General features: G+C 36.9%; 1 long non-coding RNA gene across 1 annotated transcript in view; it reads left to right on the forward strand.

The window, feature by feature from the left end:
• The first annotated feature begins 585 nt into the window (after positions 1 to 585).
• The window catches only part of LOC308621684, a 368,756-nt gene continuing 342,864 nt past the window's right edge, over positions 586 to 26,477 (forward strand). The window contains exon 1 of the long non-coding RNA XR_014016497.1: positions 586 to 929. This is a non-coding gene — a long non-coding RNA (uncharacterized lncRNA). The remainder of the gene's footprint in view (positions 930 to 26,477) is intronic.

The following is a 26,477-nucleotide window of genomic DNA, read 5'->3' on the forward strand; positions in this document are numbered from 1 at the left end:
ACTGCTTTCCAGCTCACACCCAGTAGAGACAGCCCCAGTGGAGGGAACTGAGGGCTGAGGGCTGGTGTGGGCACAGGAAGGCAAGGAGGGGAATAGAGGGGAGGGGACGTGCAGCACCCAGAACCACAGCGACACGCTTTCCAGAAGAAGCACTGAGGACATGGCAAGCAGGGGACACTGATAACAGGGTTAGGGACCCTCAGCTCTGATACCAAGACCAGAGCCTCCTGGGTGGCGTTCTTTCCCTGGCCGGGGGCAGAGCCTACCCGACACCTCCCTCAGCACTACAGCCCAGGGGAATAAGCCAGGTCACCGGGAAGGGCAGGGAGGAACCCAAGCTATTTTTTTCAAAGTATGGGCCTGCCCCAGTCCTGTTGGGTGGTGGGGACGAGAAGGGGAAGAGTGACAGGCAAACTCAGGGCAGGACTACCTTAGTTACCCTCCGGAGGCTCCGGATGAAACAGCTCCAGGCAGGAAGCCTGCTTTCTCCCAGAATGGGTAGGAAGTCAGGTCTCAAGTTTGCGAGGCCAGGAGCTCGAACGGCAGCAGCCGCCAGTAGAGAAGCTACCCAGCACTTGCGGCTCCTTGCCCAAAAGCACACGCCCTCGTCTGGGGTCACTCCTCTCCAAGGCACTAAGGGGCGGTTTAGGGGCGGAGCTAAGGGTGGAACTAAGGCGCGGCGCAGGGAATCCTGGGACTCTGCGCCACGGCGCTTCCGGGAGACGCTGCGCTGCTCTCTCCAGGGCTCGCCTGGTCTCTGCTGCATCCTCCCGCTCCTCTTCTTAGTGCCGGCCCGTTGCCGCTGATGCCTGTGGCTGGGACCTGTGCCAGCTCCCGTTTCAGCCCTGCCCGTCGACCTATATTTACTTCTCGCCAGGGAAGTTGGGTTCTGCCAGAGGAAGCAAATCCTGAATCACGAATGCCTTCAGGTAAGTCTTTTCCAACTCACCCATGTAAATTAAAGGGAGTTGACTAATGAGGTGTCTCTGTTTGTGAACAGTTAGGGGCTCAGTAAGAACCTAAGAGGCATTTCCCAGTTACGCCTCAGTCCTCTAGGCATCCCTAGGCCCAAGGAGAGTGATATAACCACCACAGAAAAAAATAAATCCTGTTGGGGCACAAAGCATCGCCCCTAGGGAGCACTGTTAATGAACTCTCGCGTCATGGACAGATTGAAGTTTTGATGACAAATCCAGCAGTCTGAAACTTTACCCCCTTAGCAGTGGCCTGAGAGATATGGAAATGAAATTATCTTTCCAGGCCAGTGCCAAAGTCAAGAAAAGAAAAAGAAGAAAAGAGGGTTTTAGGTTTAAAGTATGAAGTCTTGATCCCGTATCTTGCGAGGAAGCAGTCTACATTGATGTCAGCTGCTTCTCTTCCTTGTCAATTTGATTTGGAGGTCTCCAGCATCGGGGCAGGAATAGGTGCCAGGTGGAGCGTTTTTCAGCTGTGAGATGTTTGTCCAAGGTTCAAGTCTCTGAAATTTGGCTGCCATGGACTTAGTATAGTCCCTTCCAAGGAGATTCAAGCAGAGTCCTTGTTCTTAATGATTCCAAGTCATAAGTGTGGGAGAAAGTTGGAAACATTTGTTTGGAGAGTCGTGGTCAGATATTTGAGGAAACTGAATTCAAAATCTAGTCCAGTTTACAGGTATATAATAAAACGTCAAAGACAATTAACAGGATCAGAATCTAATATTTACAAAGGTGGAAATATAATTTTTTTCTACAATTATCCCCATTTTTTCCCACAGATAATCACAATAAGACTAATTTATTTGAATTAAATTTGGCCTGATTATTTTCATAATTTTAGCAAGAACTTATGCAAGTAACTAACTATATTGCTATGAAAATATACTCAAGAATTTCTGAATTCTAGAGGGGTCAGATAGGAAGAAAAAATAAATGTTTCATCTTTGTTTACAAAGGTATGCTTTACCAAGTTGCTGTAAGCCATAGTAAGAGAAAAGAAAAAAAGTTGCTTTAAATCTGGAAAAAACAAAACATCAAGGAACCAGCAATGTTTCAAGCAAAAAAATATATATATATATATATCATAAAATAATTACAGTTATCCTTCTAAGTTCATCAGTTCTTTGTAAGTAATACTTGTTCTGCTTGAATCTAGTTCAATTTTATTGTCTTGTAGTTATCAGAAATCTGTACTTGTCAAAATCTTTTCCATGAATCTCCTTGAAGACAAAGCACTTTTATAGGAACACTTTTGCAAAAGCATCTGAGTAAGACAATGATTCTCTGTAAATGACAAAGAAATATGCCCATTGTTAAAGATTTGATGAGAATTCATTTAATAAGGACATGTAGTTATTTCTGTGATACACATTTTAAGATAATAACTGAAATTATGACTGATAATGTTATGTCAGGACATATTAGATTTCCAAGAAGTTTTGAGACCCTTATACCTAAACAAATACAATGTAAAGTATTAGTATTACTTTTTATTTGACAATGCTTCCCATGCAATTTAACATATCAAATAAGCTTAATTAGTTTAATAACTCCCTTTTTATAAGAAGAGAGAACAAATCTTTTGAGATGTTCCAGGGACCCTCTGAAAAATCTGAGTTGGTTCAGGGTTAGAAATACTTCATTTGGAATTTGCTTTTGGGAAAGTTTGTCAAAAATATTAAAAGGTTTACATAATGGAAAAGAATATTTTTAAAAAGTGTTTATATATGTACAGCTGAATCATGTTGCTGTACAGCAGAAATTAACACAACATTGTAAATCAACTATATTTCAATAAAAAAATTTTAAAAAGAAAAACATATTAAAAGGTTTAAAAACACTTGTTCAAATAGTATCATAGTTCACTGTAAAAGAATACTTAGTTATCCATTTAACTGTAATGACAATTAAAGTCTTCAAGGGCAAATAGAGAAAGTTAAGCTGTACAAAAATAAAAAGGAAAGAAAGAAATTTAGCTATTTTAATAGGGATGACTCAGTTTTATTAAGTAATCAAAGACCATACGTAATCAAAGATAAAAACAACAAACACAGGAAATTGTTTTGATAAAACACAGAATCTTCACTTTCTAGACAGATCATTTAAAAGGTAAAAAAACAAACAAAAAATACTTTTGTTTACAATTTCTTATTAAGAACTGATAAAAATTCCAATAAAACTTGTTCTTCCAACAGAGAAAACCAAATTCTAATATTGCACCAGTTTACTTTTGATATTAAAACTTGTGATTATCAACTTTTTAAAAATAAATTTATTTTAATCTTAGCCAGCTTGATGAAACATAGATTTTTTTCCCCGAGATTTCCTTTCCACAAACCTCTACAATTTTGTCCTGGTTTTTCTTTTTTCCCATTCTGAAATAATCAGTTTTACTTTATGACAAAATTACTTTCTTTTTCCTCATCAAAAATTTATCTCCATTCCTTGTACCTTTTTATTACTAAAAACACACATCCTACTTTTCTTGCATATACAGATGCTTCCCTTATTATTTCTAGTAATTTTATATATATTTATATTTAATTATATATTTATGTAAAATATTTGTTTACATTTTATATATTTATTTTTATATTTTTGATATATTTAACCCTAAAATCCTTAATTGTTTACTGAAAATAAAGATGTAAAAAATTGTGAACTGTCTATTATATTAGCATACTATGGCTTGACAAATTAATACTTCTTACAACTTTTGGAAGCATATGCCTTCCATAGTAAATTTTTCAGAGTGGCACAAAACCTGTACTAATAGACCCAGATATCTGTAGCTCCTCTGTTAAAGGAAACCAAAAGTGGATAAACCTGTCTTCAGTAATTAGTATTTCAGCATTTTATCTTATTTAGAAATTACTTGGATACTTAATGACTACCTGTCATTTAATTTAACTTAGCAAAACTTTAAAATTTCAGGTTACCAAAAGGATTTGGGGAAACTCTTTTAAAAATTACCTAAAAGCTTTTATCCCACTTATATCTATTTAATATACTTGTTCTCAATAATTATATATAGATTACTTATGAAAATTTTATTATACAAAGTTATTTTTCTTGCCGACGTGTTTTGTAACAGAGATAACAAACTTACTTTACTAGTAAACCCAGGTAGAAAAGAGTTGCACATCTGCATTAATTTTAATGTTGGTAACTCTGATAAAGACATATTTATTTTAACTAAACCAACAAACTTAAAGTAGCTTTTATTTACTAAAGATTATCTCAGATCACATGGACTTGAAAAACATTTGGATTAGATTTTATTCTATTTCTAAACATTTTATGAATACATAATTCACATGTGTTTAATTTTCTTTAGGCCAACTAAGTAGAGCCCTTTTACAAATTAATTTTAGTAATACCATATGAAGGTAGAAAATACCACACATCTATAATATATATATATATATATATATATATATATATATATATACACATACACATAAACATATAGACAGATGCAAACAGAACCTTACAGCTTCCAATTTAAAATTACTGCCAAGGGGGCTTCCCTGGTGGCGCAGTGGTTGAGAGTCCGCCTGCCGATGCAGGGGACACGGGTTCGTGCCCTGGTCTGGGAAGATCCCACATGCCGCGGAGTGGCTGGGCCCATGAGCCATGGCTGCTGAGCCTGTGCGTCCGGAGCCTGTGCTCCGTAACAGGAGAGGCCACAACAGTGAGAGGCTCGCGTACCGCAAAAAAAAAAGAAAATTACTGCCAGGAATCAAGCACAATAATACACAACTCACTAGTTTTAAAAGAAGTTGGATCTAAGTTGTTTTTCTGGCAGATGGAATAAATTAAGGTTACCTGCTCATATGGCTAAAGTTTTTATTAATATTGGTGGCTCAGAGGCACAGGGAAAAAAATAATGCAAGTTCTTCCAAGAAAGACTTTGAATTGTTTCTGCAGCCACATACCTGGTTTTCCAGAAATTTGTAAGATAAGGATAGTTGCCTTTAATTCCTCAAGAAATTGGGTTGTAACTTAAATGACATCATAGGCTGATCCACCCATAAAGTCTTTTACAAAGGTTTCAAAAGGTCCCCTGGTATATAATTTTATTTTAGCTTAGGGGAGAAGGTCTAAAAAATTTCCTATCAGTCTCTGAATATCAGCTTTCAATTTTGCCAAATTTCTGATCATAAAGTTATGAAATTTGTTCAAATATCTTGTCAGGTTTCAGCCAGGACAAACAGTAAATATTTTTGGCATGATTAAACAACACACTGGACTTAAGAGGCATCCCCAAACAGGGTGTAAAAGAGGTTTTACCTCTCTCTACCAGGTTTATAGACAGAGATCCTGGAGTGCTGACTCTAAGAATTCTCACCCTTCACTGGCTTCTGTCAATTTTTCCAGCATTCCATCTGCAGGTTCTGAGTGGGATTTAAAGTAGAGTATATCCTTGGTATCTGTCAGAATTTAGCAAGGTTTTTCATTAATTTTAATTTTTGTTTCACCTTGTTTGATTAAGGAAATAATGTAGCAGTTTTCTAGAAAATCCCTTAGAGTCCCATCAACTCTGGGAAGGGCCCTTAAGGGGGCCCTCCTTCAAGAGTAGGTATGGGGGTGTCTTGAAGGCCACTAACATGGTGGAGTTTTGTTTATGGCTGTGTAATCTCCTAAGAGTGGAAAGACAATTCAGACGGAGAAAATGAAAATGTAAAGGAGAGTGGAGAGCAGTAGGAGATGTGTCAGTCTTCTATCTTTTGTTTTAGGTACCTCTTCTGTCTTTAATTTTTATTAGCCTTTTGCAACAGATTCTTTTGTGAAGCTATTTTGGAATCTTGAAGCCTTTTGGGGTCTACTGCATGACAATTAAAGTTGATATCTCATTGTGTTTGCTTAATTTGGGAGCCTTCACTTCTATGTACACTTCTTAAATGCTCTTATCTAATTGGAGCATTCCTCATAATGGTCATAATTTCCCTGAGAATTGGCGGCAGTTTGGTAGGACCCTTAGCTGCAAATGGAGTGCAACCCATATTTCTGTCTGGTCATATTTTGGGGCCCCCAGTCTGATGGTTACCAAGCCAAGTTCTCAGGACACAAAATTCTAGGTTGTCTTTAGTAAGATTTCAGCCATTTTTATAAATATTTGTAGCTTCTGGGACCATAGTTCTTAAGCAGATGTGCTGGAAGGTGACACACTTAACTCTTTGGATTTTAAAGATCCCATTTCATTTATTTGTTTATTTATTTACTTATTTATTTAGCTAAGCCTTTTGGTCTCTCAGAGGCAAACTAATATCTAAATGGTATGTACAGCTGGGTTGGAAATTGTATGATGTCTTACAGCATACTTCATTGCCCCAAAATTTTCTTGATGTTTGTGGATGACCTAGTGTTAATCTAACATGTTCTGTGACCAATTTGTCCTAATACAGGAGTCTTTGAGTTAGGTGGCAAACACTATAACAGCTTTTAAACGCTTGATAAATTCTCACCAATTTTACCACTTTTTTTTTTTTTTTTTTTTGGTTTTCTGAGATTCCCATTAACAATAACCTTTATTTACATAAAACACACTAGACCCAATTCAGCTTAAGTCAGACTTAGACTCCAGACCTAGTCCAATCCTGGACCCAGTTCAGTTCCAGGCCCATTCTGGTTTTTAAGCTGAACTCAGTTTGATTCTGGCCGGTAACCACCAACACTTTCCAACCTGGAATTTGGAAACTGGGGAAAGGACTGAACCAGCAGACCCCAGAGAATGAGATCTGTGGACTGATTCCAAACAAATGGGAAGTGCAGCTGCCACCAACAGTTCCCAACTTGGAAACTGGGGGCAGAACCAAGGGCTTCTAACCAAATGGAAAACGTTTCCAAATGGGAAAGCCAATTAGATTGGGAGCTCAACAAAAAGAGTGGAGCTCAGAACCAAGAGGAATTTACTCATGGCCTTTGGAAACAGAGACAGGCCTGTGTTTCTCAATGTCTCCAAAGGCAACAGAAGTTCCTTTTGGATTCCATTTTGGCCATCAAATCTGTTAAAAAAAAAATTCAACTAATGAATTTGAAGATCTAGTTGGGTTTGTTCAATAATTCATGAATTGGGCAGCATCCCAACTAGCAAATAGAAAGGAGCTCCAAGGAGCTGTACAGAATGGAAGGTTTTTATGGGCAGAAAGGGAGGGAGAAAAAAAAGAGTGGATTACCTCATCTTTTTTGGGAAGATGTAAGGTGTTTATCAGGTGGATTACCTAACTAGTAATGACCAGGTAATTCCAGACTGACTGGCTAAAGGTTACATTCCTGGGAGATGGAGAAACTGCAGTTAAGTCTTGGTTTACTTATGTGACTCCATTTTCAGCCTGTTGTTTCTTTTTTTAACAGTACATCCAGAAGCTCCACAAAGATCTGAGGCCTAAAGGCAGTCAAGCAATTGAAGCTTATATGCTGTCTTGAGCTAAGAAATGGGATATGGGCCTGGGGCTTCAAAGGGGAGGAGGGCAGTTCACAGGAAGATGAGCAGATTTTGGTAACCAGATGTATGCCCCGCCAAGCAGGAAAGTCTTTCAGATAAAAAAGTTTTTTCTGGTAATAGGTCTCTTTCTGGGCCAGGCCCCCTATCTAAACTATTTTAGGCAGTTAAGGGAGAGGTAAAAGTTTTTTCTGAGTCTGTCAGGTCTTGAAGGCCTTCAGCTCAAAATAATTCACATGCAAAAGTGGTACATTTTGAGGCGGCATATTCTTCTTCCCTTCACTGCTTATCTTAGCAGTGTACTTATTCCTGTTCATGTTCCTAATTTTCTCACATCCCTTCTTATGAACACATAAAACTAGCCCTTACATACTCAGGTTTGATCTATAGAATATTTTTCAGCAAATACATAATGGACAGGTATTTCCATTCTGGAACTTATGTTCATAATGTTGTTTATAATGTTTCTAAAATGGAGATTTTTTATTCTTTGGCTACTGCAGTAACTGAGGAAGTTGGGCTTCTCTGATAGCTACTGGTTACTAAGGGAGTCTGACTCATTTTCACCAATATCTAATGGGACCATGTAAAGTTATCAGTGCAAAATGAAAATAAAAAGCAAAAAGAAAAAGTCCAACTTTGTTATTGCCTGTTAATAGTTACTGGAGGAACAGAAATGGTCCCATAAACAAAGAAATAATATATAACTTAAGCTACATTTCTAAATAACTGATCATCAAGCAACAGCCTGACATTATGGAAGCTAATTCACCACTGCTGCCCAGCAAATCTTTTATCTCAAAGAGAACTCAACAGAGATCAGATTGTTTTAGTTTGGTTCCTCCAAGAAGCAGACCCTGAGTCAAGAATATGGGTATAAGTTTTTCATTTGGATGTAATCCAAGAAAACATGGTGTGGTGGAATAAAGATGAGCTTAAATTCTTTAACACTTTTTCTGTTGAGAATGAGGTCTATTTATTCACTGACATATGCATGTTTTAATGTATGCTGTATGCTTTGATCAAGGAATAGACTAGAAATGTATGACATAAGTGATGCTGCATAATTACTGAGACTAAATCAAGAATCCTACTGTTTTTGCCTTAGTATTTTGGAGCAATTTCTCTGGGCACCCTGGGTCCCCATAGAAAAGGTCAAATGTATACTGAGACTTCCCTGTTGGACAGGTCCCATGTTAATTCCATAGCACATATTTCCTGTTCTATGTTCGTGACCCTATGGTCAGAGAATGCTTTTAAGCAGAGAGTTTGGGGAGACCATTAGTGTGAAAGGGAACTACCTGTAGGGGGCCTTTAGGGTAAGAACATGGATATGGTACCAAACACGTGGATTTAGTTCCCAAATGTTTGATTAAAAGAACCCTTTGAGTGACTTTACTTTTATAGTTTCTGTGATTCATGCATAGGATTTTAAAGCCTCTTATTATCCTGAACTTTGTACTGGGTCAGAACCAGAAGAAAAACTGTTATTGGCCACAGATATGAACTTGGCCTTTGTCACAAGTGAGAAAAAGGAAAATAAAAGGCATGGAAGGCTTACGTAAAATACATATGTGACCTCCTGTTGTGTCATAAACAGACAAGACATTGGGAGTATACCAAAAGAGCAAGATTGCAAAGACTTCTTCCTGTTGGGCAGCAAGAAGGGCCTAAGGTCAATCTATCTCAGATACCTGATTCTCTTGTGTCTACCTTTATGCTTAAAGCTGAAACTGTTTTTTTGTTTTTTCTTGGTAAATAAGGACAAAGTTCTTCCTGCAGAGAGGGTAAATGTGTGCTGGGGGAGGTGCAGATGTCTAAGGAGGAAACAGTGCCAGTGGGTAGAATGGCCCAGAGTTATCACAGGGTTATCAAGGATTAACAGACGGGTTACAAACCTTGTACTGATCTTAAGTTCTTTTAATTTTTAATTGTACTAATATAACCTATTGAAAGCAACACAAGTCACTGTATTGCTGTCTCCCACCATGACAAATGGAGGAAAGCCACATCCCCAGCAGGAGGACATAATCCATGGTCTCCAGGGTTTAGAGGTAGTCAGTCCATGCTAATTTAGGAAGAAGAGAGTATCTTCAGCAGCCTGAGTCCCAGAAAGCCTGGATAGTTCTTCCGCATGAAGAGAGAGGCTGACTTTCCATTAGCAGGTGCCAGTGAGGACAACAGTGACAGCTTTGCTAGATAGTACCTTCATTGTGTCAAGACTCCACTAAGAAACAAAACAAAACAAGACAAAACAAAACAAAAAACCCCAGTAATTTTCCTTTGGTCCAGTTGAATGGAGTTAAAGTTGTGATTTGTTGACTCCAGATGTGCCCAACTGTTTGACTCTTCACTTCATTCCAACAAATAAACCCACTAATTCAACATTCAAACCAACATTTACATCATTATAACAAAATGGTGAACCTTCTAGGAATGTGTTTGACTGTCTGGTGACTGTCTCTGAGGTTTCTCATGACATGATACATGAAAAAACTAAGAAAACCAGGCTCAAGAAAGATTTTCCTGGGAATTATTCTCACTGAAATATATTATAAACCTAATGGTAAAAGTGTCTTTTAATGTAGATACCTGAAATGCTACAGTGCTTCATACATATTAAAGCAGTTTAAGAACTACAGCAATGGCTTCCTTGTGACTATTTCTAATCACAAGGTATTTCTTACCTTGCTTCTACCTCCTTTTTACTTTGCACTTCAAAGAATTCGGCTAACCCTGGAATATTGCCATTTAACAACTTAGCTATTGCACAGTACAGATAAGGTGTTGGTGACTTAAAACAAAGTATTGGTTGATCCTACTTCTTTCCAGTAACTTAAGTCAATGGTGTTGAATCATGTAGTATACTTGTTACTGCTTTTGTTGTCTTGATAAATCCTGAAAATTAAGTTTCTTTCATTTTCTTCTCAACAGACCATTTGGTCCTTTCTGTTACTCCCGCTGTTCTTTTCACTTAATTATTTAAATGATTACACCATTTTCCCTTAAAATAGAGGTTCATTTGTAAAGTCCTGTCAGTTAGTCTCTCACCTTTAATGATGTTTATTACAGCAAGAAGCAAGATTTATTTCAGATTTGTCTCTCTTTCTCTCTCTCTCTCTCCCTCTCTCTCTCTCTCCATTTCTGTCTCTCTTTCTCTCCTTGTAAAAATCTTTGAGAATGAGCACTGAAACAATAGTGTGATGAAAAATGTCAGTTGAAAAATTGTGGTTCTATCTTTTGTTGCTGGTAACTTTAGAAACTTAATAACTGAGAATTAATCACTGAAGGCATGACTTAGAATATGGACGATGAGGTGAAAAAATAGAAACCAGAGGCTAAATTAAAATATTCTAAAACCAAATGCTTTTTTAAAATCCAGACCAAAAAATATATGGTTGCATCATTTCTAATTTATTTGACATATTATGAGACTCAGGCTTATAATTTTCTCATACAAGTCCATAATACTGAAAGTCTTCATGTAGGCATAAGTACATGAAAAGCTTTATGGGACAAAACTTATTAGATACTGTGTTTGGGAAACTCTTGTACCATTTCTGATCAAAGAAAAGAAAGAAGTTATGGGGGAGTGTGTTAGGGAAAATTAACTTCTGTCTATCCCATAGATACTATATTCCTACAACATTAGGGAATGTAGAAACATAGGTATGTCTCATAATTGAAATGGCTGTTGGTGTATATCTATTTCAAGCCTCAGTCTGCACCACATATTCTTTCTATGTGGTGGAAGCAACTCTGTGACCACCAAAGATTCGTGGCCTTTTTCCATATTATGTAGTAGGTGCTGGCAGAAAGCTCTGCAGCCAAGCATGTATTTTTCAGTCCTCTTATCTCTAAGCAGATACATGATTAACTCTGGCTAATGAAATGTGAGCAAAAATGAGTATCATCTCTTCAGTAAGAGACTTATGTATACCATGTGTGTTTCTCATGCTTTCCCCCAATATGGTGTGAAACTTGCTGGCCCCATGTGGAAGACTTCAGCATTATGAATGCAGAGGGTCTGAATCCTTGAGTCTGCTTGGAGGAAAGCTGTCTAACAAAGCACATCTGTTTAGGTTGGTACATTTTTTTCTGTAAATGGCCCACTTTGTAAGTATTTTAGGTTTTGTGGGTCCCAGTCTCTTAATAGGTTGTGGGACAGATAGGCCTGTGGTCATGGTTTGCAAATCCCTGTATTAAGCTATTGAAATTTAAAGGTTTTTGTGACAGCAGTTAGCATATTCAGATTAATGCACTATGTAACAGGGGTTGGCAGACTTCATCCCCAAGCCAAATCTAGGCTGTAGATGGTTTGTATCAGTAACGTTTTATTTGGACACAGCCATACTCATTCACTTCCATTGTCTCTGTGACTGCTGTTGCACTACAAAGGCAGAATTGAGTAGTTGAAGCAGAGACTATACTGCCAGCAAAGACTAAAATATTTGCTATCTGTACCTTCTCAGAAGAAGCTTGCTGATCTTTTTCACAACTTTGGGAATAGTTTTCCTGTCTATAAAAGTACTTCTTCATTAATATGGCAGTCACAACTCTCAAGGCAGCTCATTTTACAAACTGACAAATTTCTCCCACACATTAAGCCAAAATCTCTTTTAATGTAACATCTATCCTTTGATCCTAGTTCTTGCCCTGTAACCTCACAACATAAAATGTTTCCTTTTCAACAAAGTAGACTCTCAAACATTAGAGTACTTTTGAAAAGAGGAAAATGAGTTACAGTGAGATATAGCACTCATTCAGCTCAAAGAGCAATGGTTTGCTCTCCTTTCCATATAATAATTCCTCAACTTATTTGTTAGAACCTAAAAAAGAAATACCTAGTTCAAATTGACCTCAAAAGTGAGTTCTTAACGTATAAATCTCAAATTGTGAAAAAAAAATCAGTTTTATGCTTCTGTGGGAGACATTGGATATATTTCCTTTTGCTTTAATGACATTAAGGATGAGATTGTATAATGTGTAACGATTATCATTTAATAGTGAGACTGTGAGGTCAGAATGACCTAAAGTCTAAATATGACTTTGTCACTTGTAAACTGTGTAACTCCAGGCAATTTTCTTAAGTCCATTATGTTTCACTTTTCTTGTCTGTGTAATGGGAAAATTATTACTTAGAAATACTAGCTCTTAGGTGTGTTTTGAGGATTAAAAGAGACAATAAATCTGTAATGTTCTGTGCTATCCCAAACACATGAGAAGAATTAAGAAATTGTTATTTATTATGGTGCTAATGCATGCTTTCATTTTTCATCGATATGCACTAAGAATAGCATCTTGTTGCCATGTTGCCTATGTGTTGCCACACAAGGATCACGGTGTGTGTGGATTTTGAAAATTTGTATTGAATTCAGTTAACAGTTATGTTAAGACCATTCTAACTCTTGTGCAATTCTTTAATGTTTCTTTACAAATTCTACAGTATGATCATATATTCATTTGTGCATATGTATTCCTAAACATTATTTTGGTGTGACTGTTATACAGTTTTCAGTTGTTTTGAGGACTCTGTATAGTTCTTATACAGACCATCTCCCATTTGCTGCCTTCATTATTTATGAGGCTAAAATGAGAGTCATAGATTCTTGGAGTGAATGAGAATTTAATCTAATGATACTCCGTTTAAGGCATAAAGAGCTGCACTGAGATTAATTTAGTATTCAACAAATATTCGGAGTGTCTTCTCTGCTCCTCACAGAGTCCTCATCATGTTCTCTCGGAACATTCAATTCTAGTGGAGAAGAAAGACAATCAACAGGTTAACAATCAATAAGAGAGGACAATGTGGTAATGAGATCACGGTTACTTTTCCAAGAATAATCAAAGGAGATACCCCTTATCACTAAGGCTCTGTTCAGTTGCTACCTTCTCAGAGAGAAGATGCAAGGGAAGAGCACACCAGGCTGAGAGAACACTGAGTAAAAACAACTCCTTGAATCAGAAACAAGACAGTGTGGGAAAAAATAGTGTCAAGTGGCAAGTCATCATCTTGGCATGGCTTAAAATTACATATCCCAACTGGCCTCATCAACAGAAAGTTCTTACTGTAAGAAAATATGTCTTCTTTTACTGCTTTCCAGTTTGATCTAGTTTACCTTTGGAACTGTGCAGTAGAACCTAATTCTTCTAATATTTGTCTTCTTTAGCTTTAAACTTCCTCAATTTTTTTCAACATTGCAAGATGGTGTAATAGGAAGTGTCCTGGCTTTGTTGTTAGATAAACACCAGCTCTGATATATATTAGCTGTGTGGTCTTGACATAACCTTTCTTAGCCTCAGTTTTCTCTCTTGTAAAGTAAGGATAATCGCACCTAGCTTCCAGGAATATTGTGAGGGTTAAGTGAGAAAACAGTATAAAGTACAAAGATAGCACCAGGCACATAGCATGTGTTAAACGAAAGGTAGATCTGAAAATAACAGTTATTACATTCTCTTTACCCTTGACTTACGGTAGCTCTCCTGTTTGTCAGTGTTCCTCTGAAAATGGCAGTGCCCAGAATTTAGTACAGGACAGGGTGCACTGAGGTCATTAATTAAGGACTATTGCATTCTTTGTTCTTTACACTTTATAATTGAAGCCTAGGATGACTTAGTATTTTTGGCAAGTATATGGTACTTATATTGACCTTACTGTAAACTAAAATCTCTGTCTTGTTTGCATATGTCTGTCTTTTCTATCCTTTTCTGAACTGGAACTTAGATGAGAGGCAGTGTACCACAGAGGATAAAATACTGGCTTTGTGGTCCCATCTGGCTTTTGTTATTTTTTCTAAGAGAATAATTTGTATTTTTACTGAAATAAGAGGTGGGGATACATTTTAACCCACTAGAAAGTGATTTTAGTGATGAGATTTTTGCTTGAATAATTTGCCTAACATACACCCAAAGACACATCCACTTTTGACTGTCACTCAACTTCTTAAATTTGAAACCAATGATAGTCAGTAAATGTCTTTTTTTAAATATACATTTATTTTTAAATTTATTTTTGGCTGCTTTGGGTCTTCATTGCCACGCGCAGGCTTTCTCTAGTTGCTGCGAGCCAGTGGCTTCTCTTGTTGCGGAGCACAGGCTCTAGGTGCACGGGCTTCAGTAGTTGCATCACACAGGCTCAGTAGTTGGGGCTCATGGGCTTAGTTGCTCCGTGGCATGTGGGATCTTCCCGGACCAGGGCTCGAACCTGTGTTCCCCTGCACTGGCAGGCGGATTCTTAACCACTGCGCCACCAGGGAAGCCCAATAAATGTCTTTTGCTGAAGCATAACAAGAGAATTTTTGGCTAAGGAAAAGTCCATGGTTCTTTCCAAAGCACAGCCCATCTGGCTTTGAATGCTGGCTTTTTAATCTGTCTGAACTGGAGCAAGTTGTTAAAAAATTCTGAGCATTTTTTTTTCATTTATTGAGTGGATATTAACTACCCTGAAGGGTTTTTATAAAGATTAAAAAGGATAATATATTTAAAGAGTTAGTATAAGGCCTAGGATATAATAATAGATCAATAAATAGTAGGTATTATTAACAATCTATTAAACTGTATTTTGTTAGTCTAATCATTACTCTAGTTAAGTAAGTTTCTTTTTTTAGATTCTTATTCTGTAATCTATATATGTTCTCTTCCATTTTTGAGTCAGGCATCAATTTTATTAATGTTCTAATACATTTATGACTGTGTGATTAATGCACCTTTGAAAAGGACAAAGCTAAGTGTAGCATCCCAGGATAATCCACAAGATATCTCTCTATATGTTCAGTTCATGTGGGTATAAACAATCAACCAATACCAAAGATACATTTGTTCTTTTGAGCTATATTAGCTGTTGATTCATGTGTAGTTCAGTTTTCTTTGGGTTGACATGTGATTATATAACAGATAGCTTGGGTAGGTAGCAATACAAAAATTAACTTCATTATCCTTAATTTGTGAAGTATGTTAACATTCAAATTTCTATTTTTAATGACTGCCAAATTTTTTTTAAAGATTTATTTGCTCAAATCACACTCATTTATTAGAAGCAAAAAAGAATGCATATGAACGGTCATTTTACTGCAATCACTATAGTCTCACCATTTGCAATAATTTCTGTTTATTCCTGACAATGGACAGAGAAGTCCTTTATTCCAACAAATTAGAGTAGAAGGACATATTTAACAAAGCATTTTTCATTCTGCCATATTAAATTTCATGGGCATATTTTTTAAAGGTTTTGATTTGTTAACCTCCCTATCAGATTGTATCAAACTATACTATTAAATTTTGAGTAATTCATGTTAGTACTTAGAATCTCAGTAATGAATCTTTTGATAAGTGGTGCATTCTGGGCTTCTGGATCAGGTAAATGAGATGTGCAACCCATTACAATTGCACTGTAAGAAGTATCATCACTTTTATAAATTTTTATAAAAAGAGTCAATTGAAATGAAGTGATTCTAATTTAAATAGTGTAAATGTCATTAAGAAATAGTAATCTCTAGGGCTTCCCTGGTGGCTCAGTGGTTGAGAGTCCACCTGCCGATGCAGGAGACATGGGTTCGTGCCCCTGTCCGGGAAGATCCCACATGCCGCGGAGCAGCTGGGCCCGTGAGCCATGGCCGCTGAGCCTGCGCGTCCGGAGCCTGTGCTCCACAACGGGAGAGGCCACAACAGTGAGAGGCCCCCGCGTACGCAAAAAGAAAAAGAAACAGAAATAGTAATCTCTGTATTTTACCACGTACCTCTACCTTTTCAAGACTTTACAGCTTGGAGAATTCTGTTCTTAGAAAAAAAAGATTGAGAGGGAATTTAGTATATCATTGATTTGTCAATAGAAAAAAAACTTTTCATAATTTTTCTTCCTTATAGAGATTCATAGGGACAGTAAATGTAAATTTATCTTGAAATTAATTTTATAGAGGACCTTGTTAAATAACAATATCCATTCTTCAGTTCTAAATTACAGGATGCCATAGGATTAGTGATTAAGTTTTAAAGGGGAAAATTTCTTTGAAGAAATTGATAATTTTAAAATCTACATGGTTTAATTTATTAGCTTGTTTTTATCTTAACATTTGCAATCATTTCGTCATTATGTAAACCATAAAATCTTTATTTCCCTCTTTAAAATAAGGTCTCAAAGCAATGAAGAGTACTGAAGACTTAAATTGGGAAACTGATTGTGGAAAAATTTACGTAAATTTTTTAAAATAAAATTTTAATTTATTAATCATCTTTTTAAATTTAAAACTAGGTTGGAAGTCATTTAATAAATGGTTTATAATTATTTCTAAGGATGCTAATAGCTTTACAAGCAAATTTATTGCTGTGGCTTATCGCTATTGATATTCTGATCTAATCATACAATGTACACATATATGGCTTGGAAGAAGATAAATCTTCTTTTTCTTTAAGAAGAAGCTGCAGTTTTCCATCAAGGGCTAATTTTGGTGGCTATATATCTTATTGAATGGTTTTTAACAAAATATATTAGAGAAAATGAAATCACACAGTGTATTTAAAAGGAGGCTAACAAGAATGCACATAGGCTTTATTGATCTGAAATTATATTGGTTTCATTTTACTTATCTGGGTTAAATAGATTTCAATTTTGATTTTAATTCATTGAGGGCCTTAAAATTTATTTAAGAGAACTGTTGGAAGGCTGTGGACTATGGGTAAAATATGGTGTAGAGCAAGTAATATTTGGTAGTTGTAGTAAATGGGCTCCCTTGAACCTGTTAGATTAAGAGCTGAGTCTGGTTCACTGTTATAACCCCACTCACACAAAGAGCTGGACATGCTTAGGTATTCCATAAGGATTTTCTGAACAAATATATGAATGGATGAATGTTAGCAAATACATTCAGAGAAATATTGACAATAAAGGTAACCTTAAATTTTCTGAGAACAGTCTAAAAATATACACAAATATTTACATATACACACATATTTTTCTTTTTTTTAAATGGTACAGTTACTTTTTTATTTTATTTATTTATTTATTTACTTTTGGCTCTGTTGGGTCTTTTGTTTCTGTGCGAAGACTTTATCTAGTTGTGGCAAGCGGGGGCCACTCTTCATCGTGGTGCGCGGGCCTCTCACTATCACGGCCTCTGCACAGGCTCCAGACGCTCAGGCTCAGTAGTTGTGGCTCACGGGCCTAGTTGCTCCGCAGCATGTGGGATCTTCCCAGACCAGGGCTCGAACCCGTGTCCCCTGCATTAGCAGGCAGATTCTCAACCACTGTGCCACCAGGGAAGTCCCATACACACACATTTTTAAAAAGTTAAGAATCAGTTTTGTGAAGTGCCAGTCAGAGATGACAGAGGAGGCTCCTGAACCCTTCCTGCAATGGGTACACCAAATCTATAGCTACACATGGGGCAGTTCCTCTGAAAGAAATCCAAAAACTAGCTGAGGAATACCTGTCCATAGGTCAATGAGAAAATACCCACATCAAAACAGGTAGGAAAGTCTGAGACACACTCCCACCATAAACCCCATCCTTGGCATAGTGACATACATTTGAGAAGTAACTTACAATTCTCAGCTTCTCCCTAAGGCACAAAGGGTTTGAACCCAACATCTAGCACCCCAACCTTTAAGATTTCCACCTGAGGGATGGGCCTACAAAACACCTAGCTCTGAAAGCTAGTAGAGCTTGCATCTATGAGCCCCATAAGACTATAGCAAACAAAGAAATGGTTCTTAACAGGTTTGTAAAGACTTGCGGTGGCTCTTCCCCCCATGGCTCAGCATTGAGGGAGCAAACAGAAACACGCTTCTTACAGTCTTTCCCTGAAGGAGGCCTATTTGCATACTTTAAAAGTTGCTACCTGATCGTCAGGCTTCTGACGTAGCCCACATCTAAGAGCTGACTGCAGTCCTCCCGGGGTACCAAAGAGGATGGCGGATGGCATCTCCACGTTCTCCCTTTAGCCCATCCTTCCCTGGAAGGGGGTTGTGCACATGTCTGGTTCCCAACTTTTTCAGCTGCTGCCCAGTGGATGCACCCCTTAATTGCCTGGCTCTGGTATCCAGTAGGGCTTGCTTCTGCAGTTCCCATAGCACTATAACAACACCACCAAAAACAGTTCTTAACAAAATACCCCTCCCCTGGGGCACAGCACAGCCCAGTCTTTCCCTGTAGGAGGCCTATTAAATACTTTAAAACCAGCTGCCGGAATGTCAGCCTCCAGTCAGCCTGCATATGAGTGCTGACTGAGAGCCTTCCCTTCGGGACACAGACAGATCTTGGCACAACCTCAAGCACTGGGAGCCATTAAAAACAAAACAGGCTGCTTGGACCATCACGAAGATTTGAGAGAAAACCGAGAGCTAGGGCAGGGTTGGACAATAAGGTTCATCTCCTATATAAGACCACTCCATCAGGAATTGGAGAGTTGCCTGTTTTATCAATGTGCAGAAACCAACACAGAAATTCAAGGAAAATGAAGAAACAGAGGAATATGTTCCAAAGAAAAGAACACAATAAAACTTTAGAAACAGAGCTTAATAAAAAAGGAGAGAGTTGATTCACCTTATGAAGAATTCAAAATAATGGTCATAAAAATGTTCACTGAGGTCAGGAGAACAATTCATAAAGTGAGAATTTCAACAAAGACACAGAAAAAATAAGAAAGAACCAAGCAGAAAACAGAGTTGAAGAATACAATAATTGCACTTAAAAATTAAATAGAGGGATTCAACAGCAAACTAGAATAAGCAAAAGAAAAAAACAGTGAACTCAAAGATGTCAACTGAAAAAAAAATAAAACACAAAACCTAAAAGTTGAGTGTTATGTTTTATTTGGGGACATTACTGAGGACTGTAGCCCAGAAGACAGCCTCTCAGATAGCACTGAGGAACTCTTCCATAGAGGTAAGGGAGGAGCCAGGATATATATTTTTTTTGCTGGGAAAAAACATGTAGTTGAATATTAAAAGATTACTGCTAATTGCAAAAAACAGACATCTCAAGTTAATGACTTTAGTGCTTTGCTATATATAGGAAGATGCAAGAGTCTTGGATCATTGAAATTATTCATTTGATATGCATCTTATCTAGGCCCAGTAACCTGTTTTTCTCCATCCTGAATTCCCCTCGGTGTGCACCATCAGGATCACTTCAGTGGCTAATGGGTTGATGGCAGGCCACTGATCATTATTACTGACATGGCAGGCAACATTTTTTTGTCCAGAAAGATAAGGCAATAGAATTCATCCAATCTCAGAAGAGGAAAAAAAAAAAATGAAAAAGAGTGAAAATGGCTTAAGGGATTCATGAGACAACATCTAGGTGGACTAGTATTTATTTAATAGGAGTTCCAGAAGAAGAAAGAAAGGGGCAGAGAGCTTATTACTGCATCCAAAATAATAAAATACCTAGGAATAAATTTAACCAAGAAAGTGAAATATCTGTACACCGAGAACTGACAAAAGAAATTGAAGAATATGCAAAAAATAGAAAGATATTCTGTACTCATAGATGGAAGATTAATATTGTTAAGATAGCTATACTACCCAAAACAAATCTACAGATTTGGTGCAGTACTTACGAAAATCCCAGTAGCATTTTTCACAGAAATAGAAAAAATCCTAAAATTTGTATAGAACCACGAAAGACTCCAAATAGCTAGAGCAATCCTGGGAAAGAAGAACAAAGCCAGAGGCATCACACTTCCTGTTTTCAAACTATAGTATAAAGCTATAGAAATCTAAACAATATGGTATTGTCATAAAAACAGACACATAAATCAGTGGAACAGAATAGAGAGCCCAGAAAAATCCATACATATATGGTCAACTAATTTTCAATATATAAGCCAAGGGAAAAATGGGAAAACAATCTCTTTAATAAACATGTTGGGAAAACTGGATAACCACATGTGAACAAATAAAACTGGACCTATATCTTACGCTATACACAAAAACAAACTAAAAATGGATTAGACACTAGAATGTATCATCTAAAACCATAAAACTCATAGAAGAAATCACAATAGATAGGCTCCTTGACATAGGTCTTGGCAATGATTTATTTATTTATTTATTTATTTTGACACCAAAAGCAAGTTAAATGAGTGGGACTACATTAAACAAAAAGCTTCTGCACAACAAAGAAATATGCAAAGGCGACCTACAAAGTGGGAGAAAATATTTCAAACACATATGCTATGAAAGGTTAATAGCTAAGGTATACAAAGAACTCATACAATTCAATGACAAAAAAACCTCTTATAACCCTTTTAAGAAATGAGCAAAGGACCTGAATAGACATAAATCCAAAGAAGACATACAAATGACCAACAAGTACATGAAAAATTGCTCAACTACATTAGTCATCACAGAAACGCAAATCAAAACCCCAATGAGCTATCATCTCACACCTGTTAAAATGGCTATTATCAAAAAGGCAAAAGATAAGGAGTGTTGGTGAGGATGTAGAGAAAAGGAAACCCTTGTATACTGTTGATGGAAATGTAAATTAGTACAATCATTACTGAAAACAGTATGAAGGTTTCTCAAAAAATTAAAAATAGAATTACCATATGATCCAGGCATCCCACTTCTGGGTATATATTGGAAACAAACAAAATCACTATCTCTGAGATACCTGCACACCCATGTTTACTGCAGTACTATTTACAAAAGCTAACACATGGAAGCAACAATTGAAGGGTGAATGGATAAAGAAAATGTGATATGTATATATATATATATATATATATATAAACCATACAAAATAAGGAAATCCTACCATTTGTGACAACATGGATGGAGCTGGAGGGCATTATGCTAAGTGGAATAAGTAAGACAGAAAAAGACAAATACTATATGATCTCAATTATATGTGAACTGTGAAAAAACAAACAAAAAAAACTCATACAGAGAACAGGTTTGTGGTTGTTTGAGACGGGAGTTGGGAGTTGAGAGAAATGGATGAAAGTGATCAAAAGGTACAGACTTCCAATTGTAAGATAAATAATTTCTAGGATGTAATGCAGAGCATAATGACTACAGTTAACAAAATGATATTGTATACAGTCACACCTCAGAGATACGTAGGTTCAGTTCTTGACCACTGCAATAAAGTATTTACTATAATAAATTTAGTCACAGGAATTTTTAGGTTTCCCAGCGCATATAAATGTTACATTTACGCTATACCGTAGTCTATGTGTGCAGCAGCATTATGTCTAAAAATACATACCTTAATTAAAAAATACTTTATTGATAAAACATGCTAACGATCATCTGATAGTGCAGGGTTGCTACACACCTTCAATTTGCAAAAAACACAGGATCTGTGAAGCACAATAAGGGGAAACTCGATAAAACGGGGTATGCCTTGGGCTTCCCTGGTGGCTCAGTGGTTAAGAATCCGCCTGCCAATGAAGGGGACATAGGTTCGAGCCCTGGTCCAAGAAGATCACACGTTCTGCAGAGCAGCTAAGCCTGTGCGCCACAACTACTGAGCCTGCGCTCTAGAGCCCGTGAGCCACAACTACTGAGCCTGTGTGCCACAACTACTGAAGCCCACACGCCTAGAGACCGTGCTCCACAACGAGAAGCCACCACAGTGAGAAACCCGCACACTGCAACAAAGAGTAGTCCCCGCTCGCCAAAACTAGAGAGAACCCATGCACAGCAACAAAGACCCAATGCAGCCAAATAAATAAATAAATAAATAAAATTTATAAAAAACAAACAAAAAAACTGGGGTGTGCCTGTACTTGAAAGTTGCTAATGGAGTAAGTCTTAAAAATTCTTATCACCAAAAACCCCCCCCAAAAAGCAACAAAAAAGCTGTAACTCTTTGAGGCGATGGATTTTTACTAAATTTACTGTGGTAATAATTCCACAATATGTACATTTATCAAAGCACTATATTGTACAGTTTAATACCATCTTATTGTCAGTTGTATCTCAACAAACTGGAAAATAATTGATTTTCATTGACACTAAATATATTCTCAAAAAAAGGGATTAAGTTTGAAGGGAAGATTCAGTGGGACTATAGCAAAGTCAGAGTTAATACTGACCCACAAGAATTTATACCATGATGTCCTATACAGCTGTCCATTTCTCTAAGCCTCCCTACAGCCAGTGCAGTGAGAGAAGCTGTTACCTGATTCACAGTGTCTTTAGAGCAAACTCTCTTCAGGGAAAGCTACATTTTTCCTGAAACTTAGACCTGAGAGGAATTTCTCCATGGCTCCTTAAATAGAATTCTCTGACCTGAAACATGCTCATTTTGCATAGAATAAGACATTTTGTGGGGTTATTTCCCATGGTGAATGTAACATAGGCAATATGGCAAACATCATTTACTTGAAATTTGGTCCATATGAACTATGAATTATGCTCTTTGATAAATTAAATTGTCCAGAGCAGCATATTTTTCACATGGTGTTCTGCAGGTTCTAAGAGATCCTTGCAAGTGTCTTAGAGGCTTCATTCAGAGAGATGAGGCATGGGGCTAATTGAAGTGGAAGCAATACAGGCACAAACTGGTTGGGTTCTCTGTACAATTTAAGAACTGCTTTTACTTCTATAAAAAATGTTTGAAAAATCACTTGTCTACAGAAATTTTGGACTATATAACTTTCAGAGAATCATTCCTAATTTTTTGCAAAAATCTGTTTTTTTGATGTAAATGAGGACTAGAAAATTTAAAGTTGTGGTTTATGGTAAGATCAGAAGTTTTAGTGACAATTAAGAACAGAGCCATATGTTTTATCAATGAATTTGATAGTAACTGTTTTAGAAAATCAATGATTATAACTGAAATACATTCCAAATTGGAGGGATGACATTTTTCATAACTGAAGTTATATGCTGAGACCACAAAGGCAGAAACTAACACACCATTGTAAAACAATTATACTCCAATAAAGATATTAAAAAAAAGAACCTATAAATTTTTAAAAATGGAGACCAGTGACCTATCATTTATTATTAATATTTTATAAGCAAAAGCTACTTTGTAGCCTGAGAAATTGAAAGAACAATAGTATGCTTTTGAAGTATTTATTAATGCAGTATTCTTTTGAACTGAAACTGTAGATAAAAATGTCAGTGTGAAAGACAAAAAAAAAAAAAAAACCAAAAAGGAGTTAGACGGTTAAACAGTAAAAGTTTATAAAATACAAATATGTATTTGTATCTACATATGTATATATGTGTATATGCATGCATACATATGTAATACACATAAAATATTTCATTCTAAAAGTTGTATAGGGCTTCCCTGGTGGCGCAGTGGTTGAGAGTCTGCCTGCCGATGCAGGGGACACGGGTTCGTGCCCCGGTCCGGGAAGATCCCACATGCCGCGGAGCGGCTGGGCCCGTGAGCCATGGCTGCTGAGCCTGCGCATCCGGAGCCTGTGCTCTGCAACGGGAGAGGCCACAACGGTGAAAAAAAAAAAAAAAGTTGTATATATTTATTCCCCACATTTAAAAACATAAAGAAGGTAATAAAAATTATCTACAGATTCCACCAATAAGAGATATTTACTCTAACCTGCACTATTACAATCCTGATTTTCCATATATGATATATTTTATAGAATTGAGATTATATCTTTCTAATACTATTATTAAAACAATGTTATAAAGATTCTTTTCCATTAAACATTTATGAACATAATTTTAATGACCGTATAATATACTATTCCATAGCTATAACATTATTCTTTGAACCATTTCCTTGTTTTGTGGAATTAAGCTTCCTCCATTTTTTTAATATAAATGTATGTATGTATGTATGTATGTATGTATTTATTTTTGGTTGTGTTGGGTCTTTGTTGCTGCACGTGGGCTTTCTCTAGTTGCACTGAGCAGGGGCTACTCTTTGTTGCGGTGCATGGGCTTCTCATTGAGATGGCTTCTCTTGTTGCAGACCAAGGCTCTAGGCACACGGGCTTCAGTAGTTGTGGCACACGGGCTTCAGTAGTTGTGGCACACTGGGCTCAGTAGTTGTGGCACACTGGGCTCAGTAGTTGTGGTGCATGGGCTTAGTTGCTTCGCGGCATGTGGGATCTTCCTGGACCAGGGCTCAAACACATGTCCCCTGCACTGGCAGGTGGATTCTTAACCACGGTGCCACCAGGGAAGTCCTAAGCTTCCTCCATTTTTAAATGTTTATAAAAGTGCCATTTAAAAAACTTTTAAAGTATTTGTAGGCATTCTTATGTTCTTGATTGTTTTCTTGGAATGCCTTTCTAAAAATAAAAATACTGGAATAAAAATCACAAACATTTATAACTCTATCTCTTGACTTAATTTCTGAGAAAGTGTAGACATTTATAACACACATGCTGTGTTTTAGGATTTACATCTTACCACATATTCACCATCATTGAGTGTTATCTATTAGTTTGCAGATACAGAAAGGGAGGTGAGACCTTAACTTGCATCTCTGTGCTTACAGGTAAGATTGAACATACTTTGTATCATTCAGTTCTATCTTCTGTGAACTGCCTAGTCATTTACCCATTTATCTATTTGAGTCTTAATGTTTATCTCACTATGAGTTCTTGGTTGTTTTAAATAGTAAACTCTACATTTTTATGATCTGTTTGGATAAAAAGAATATTTGAAAAAAACAAACAAAGCAGTAAAAAAATACGGGCAGAGGACCTAAACAGATATTTCTCCAAAGAAGACATACAGATGGCCAATAGGCACACGAAAAGATGCTCAATATTGCTAATTATTAGAGAAGTGCAAATCAAAACTACAATGAGGTGCCACCTCACATTGGTCAGAATGACCATCATTAAAAATCTACAAATTAAAAATTCTGCAGAGGGTGTGGAGAAAAGGGAACCCTCCTACACTGTTGGTGGGAATATAAATTGGTGCAGCCACTAAGGAAAACAGTATGGAGGTTCCTTAAAAAACTAAGAATAGTATTGCCATATGATCCAGCAGTCCTACTCCTGGGCACATATCCAGAGAAAACTCTAATTCGAAAAGATACATGCACCCCTGTGTTCACAGCGGCACTATTTACAATAGCCAAGACATGGAAGCAACTTAAATGTCCATCAAAAGATGAATGGATAAAGAAGTATATAATGGAATATTACTCAGCCCTAAAGAGAATGAAATAATGCCATTTACAGCAACATGGATGGACCTAGAGATTATCATACTAAGTGAAGCAAGTCAGAGAGAAAGACAAATACCACACAATATGTGGAATCTAATATATGACACAAATGAAATTATTTACAAAACAGAAACAGACTCACAGACATAGAAAACAAACTTACAGTTACCAAAGGGGAAAGGGGGTGGGGAAGGGATAAATTAGGAGTTTGGGATTAGCAGATACAAACTACTATATATAAAATAAATAACAAGGTCCTACTGTATAGCACTGAGGAAAAAAAAGAAAAAAAAAAGAATATTTTGAGCTATTTCCCTGTCACCTTCCAGTTTCAATAACAAAAGTATAAAAGAGTGATAAATACGTTTAACATGGTCACAGTTTTTGTGGATTGTACTAATCTCTACAGAATATTTGCATTCAAAATTTTAAAAATCTACTAGCTCTGACCTTTGTCCTTGTCTCTTCTCACTTCAAGAAATAATCTTGGAATAAAATGCGGCATGAATTGTGACTTTCCCTAGATGAGATCCAATTTATTCTGTTATAGTAATTGGTTCAGCGGAATAAAACAGAAGCATAATTAAAATCATGGCTATAACCAGAAAGTGTGTATCCGTAGGAGAAAGCATCTGAGTTGTTACCCACTAATTTGGCATGAATACCCAAATGCTCCTTTTTTCAAGATGTATAAATGCATATGTAAATGGAAAATCAGGATTAACAAACACGTTTTTCTCTTCAAACGAATCATTTCCATGCAGAGTAAGTGGGGATAAGGTAAATGAAAAAGTAGCTATGGTTAAACAGCCAACTCCTTGATCACTGGAGGTCAAATTAAATATCTTGTTAGAAAAGTTGTTGGAGAAGTAGTACAATGCAGTGGCTAAGCGCAGAGTTCAAAGTCAAGCTCCTCCAGGAAGTTACTGTGGGAACAAGTTAT

The sequence above is a fragment of the Mesoplodon bidens genome (genome assembly GCF_964165515.1).
Source record: "Mesoplodon bidens genome assembly, chromosome: 8".
NCBI classification, from domain to species: domain Eukaryota; kingdom Metazoa; phylum Chordata; class Mammalia; order Artiodactyla; family Ziphiidae; genus Mesoplodon; species Mesoplodon bidens.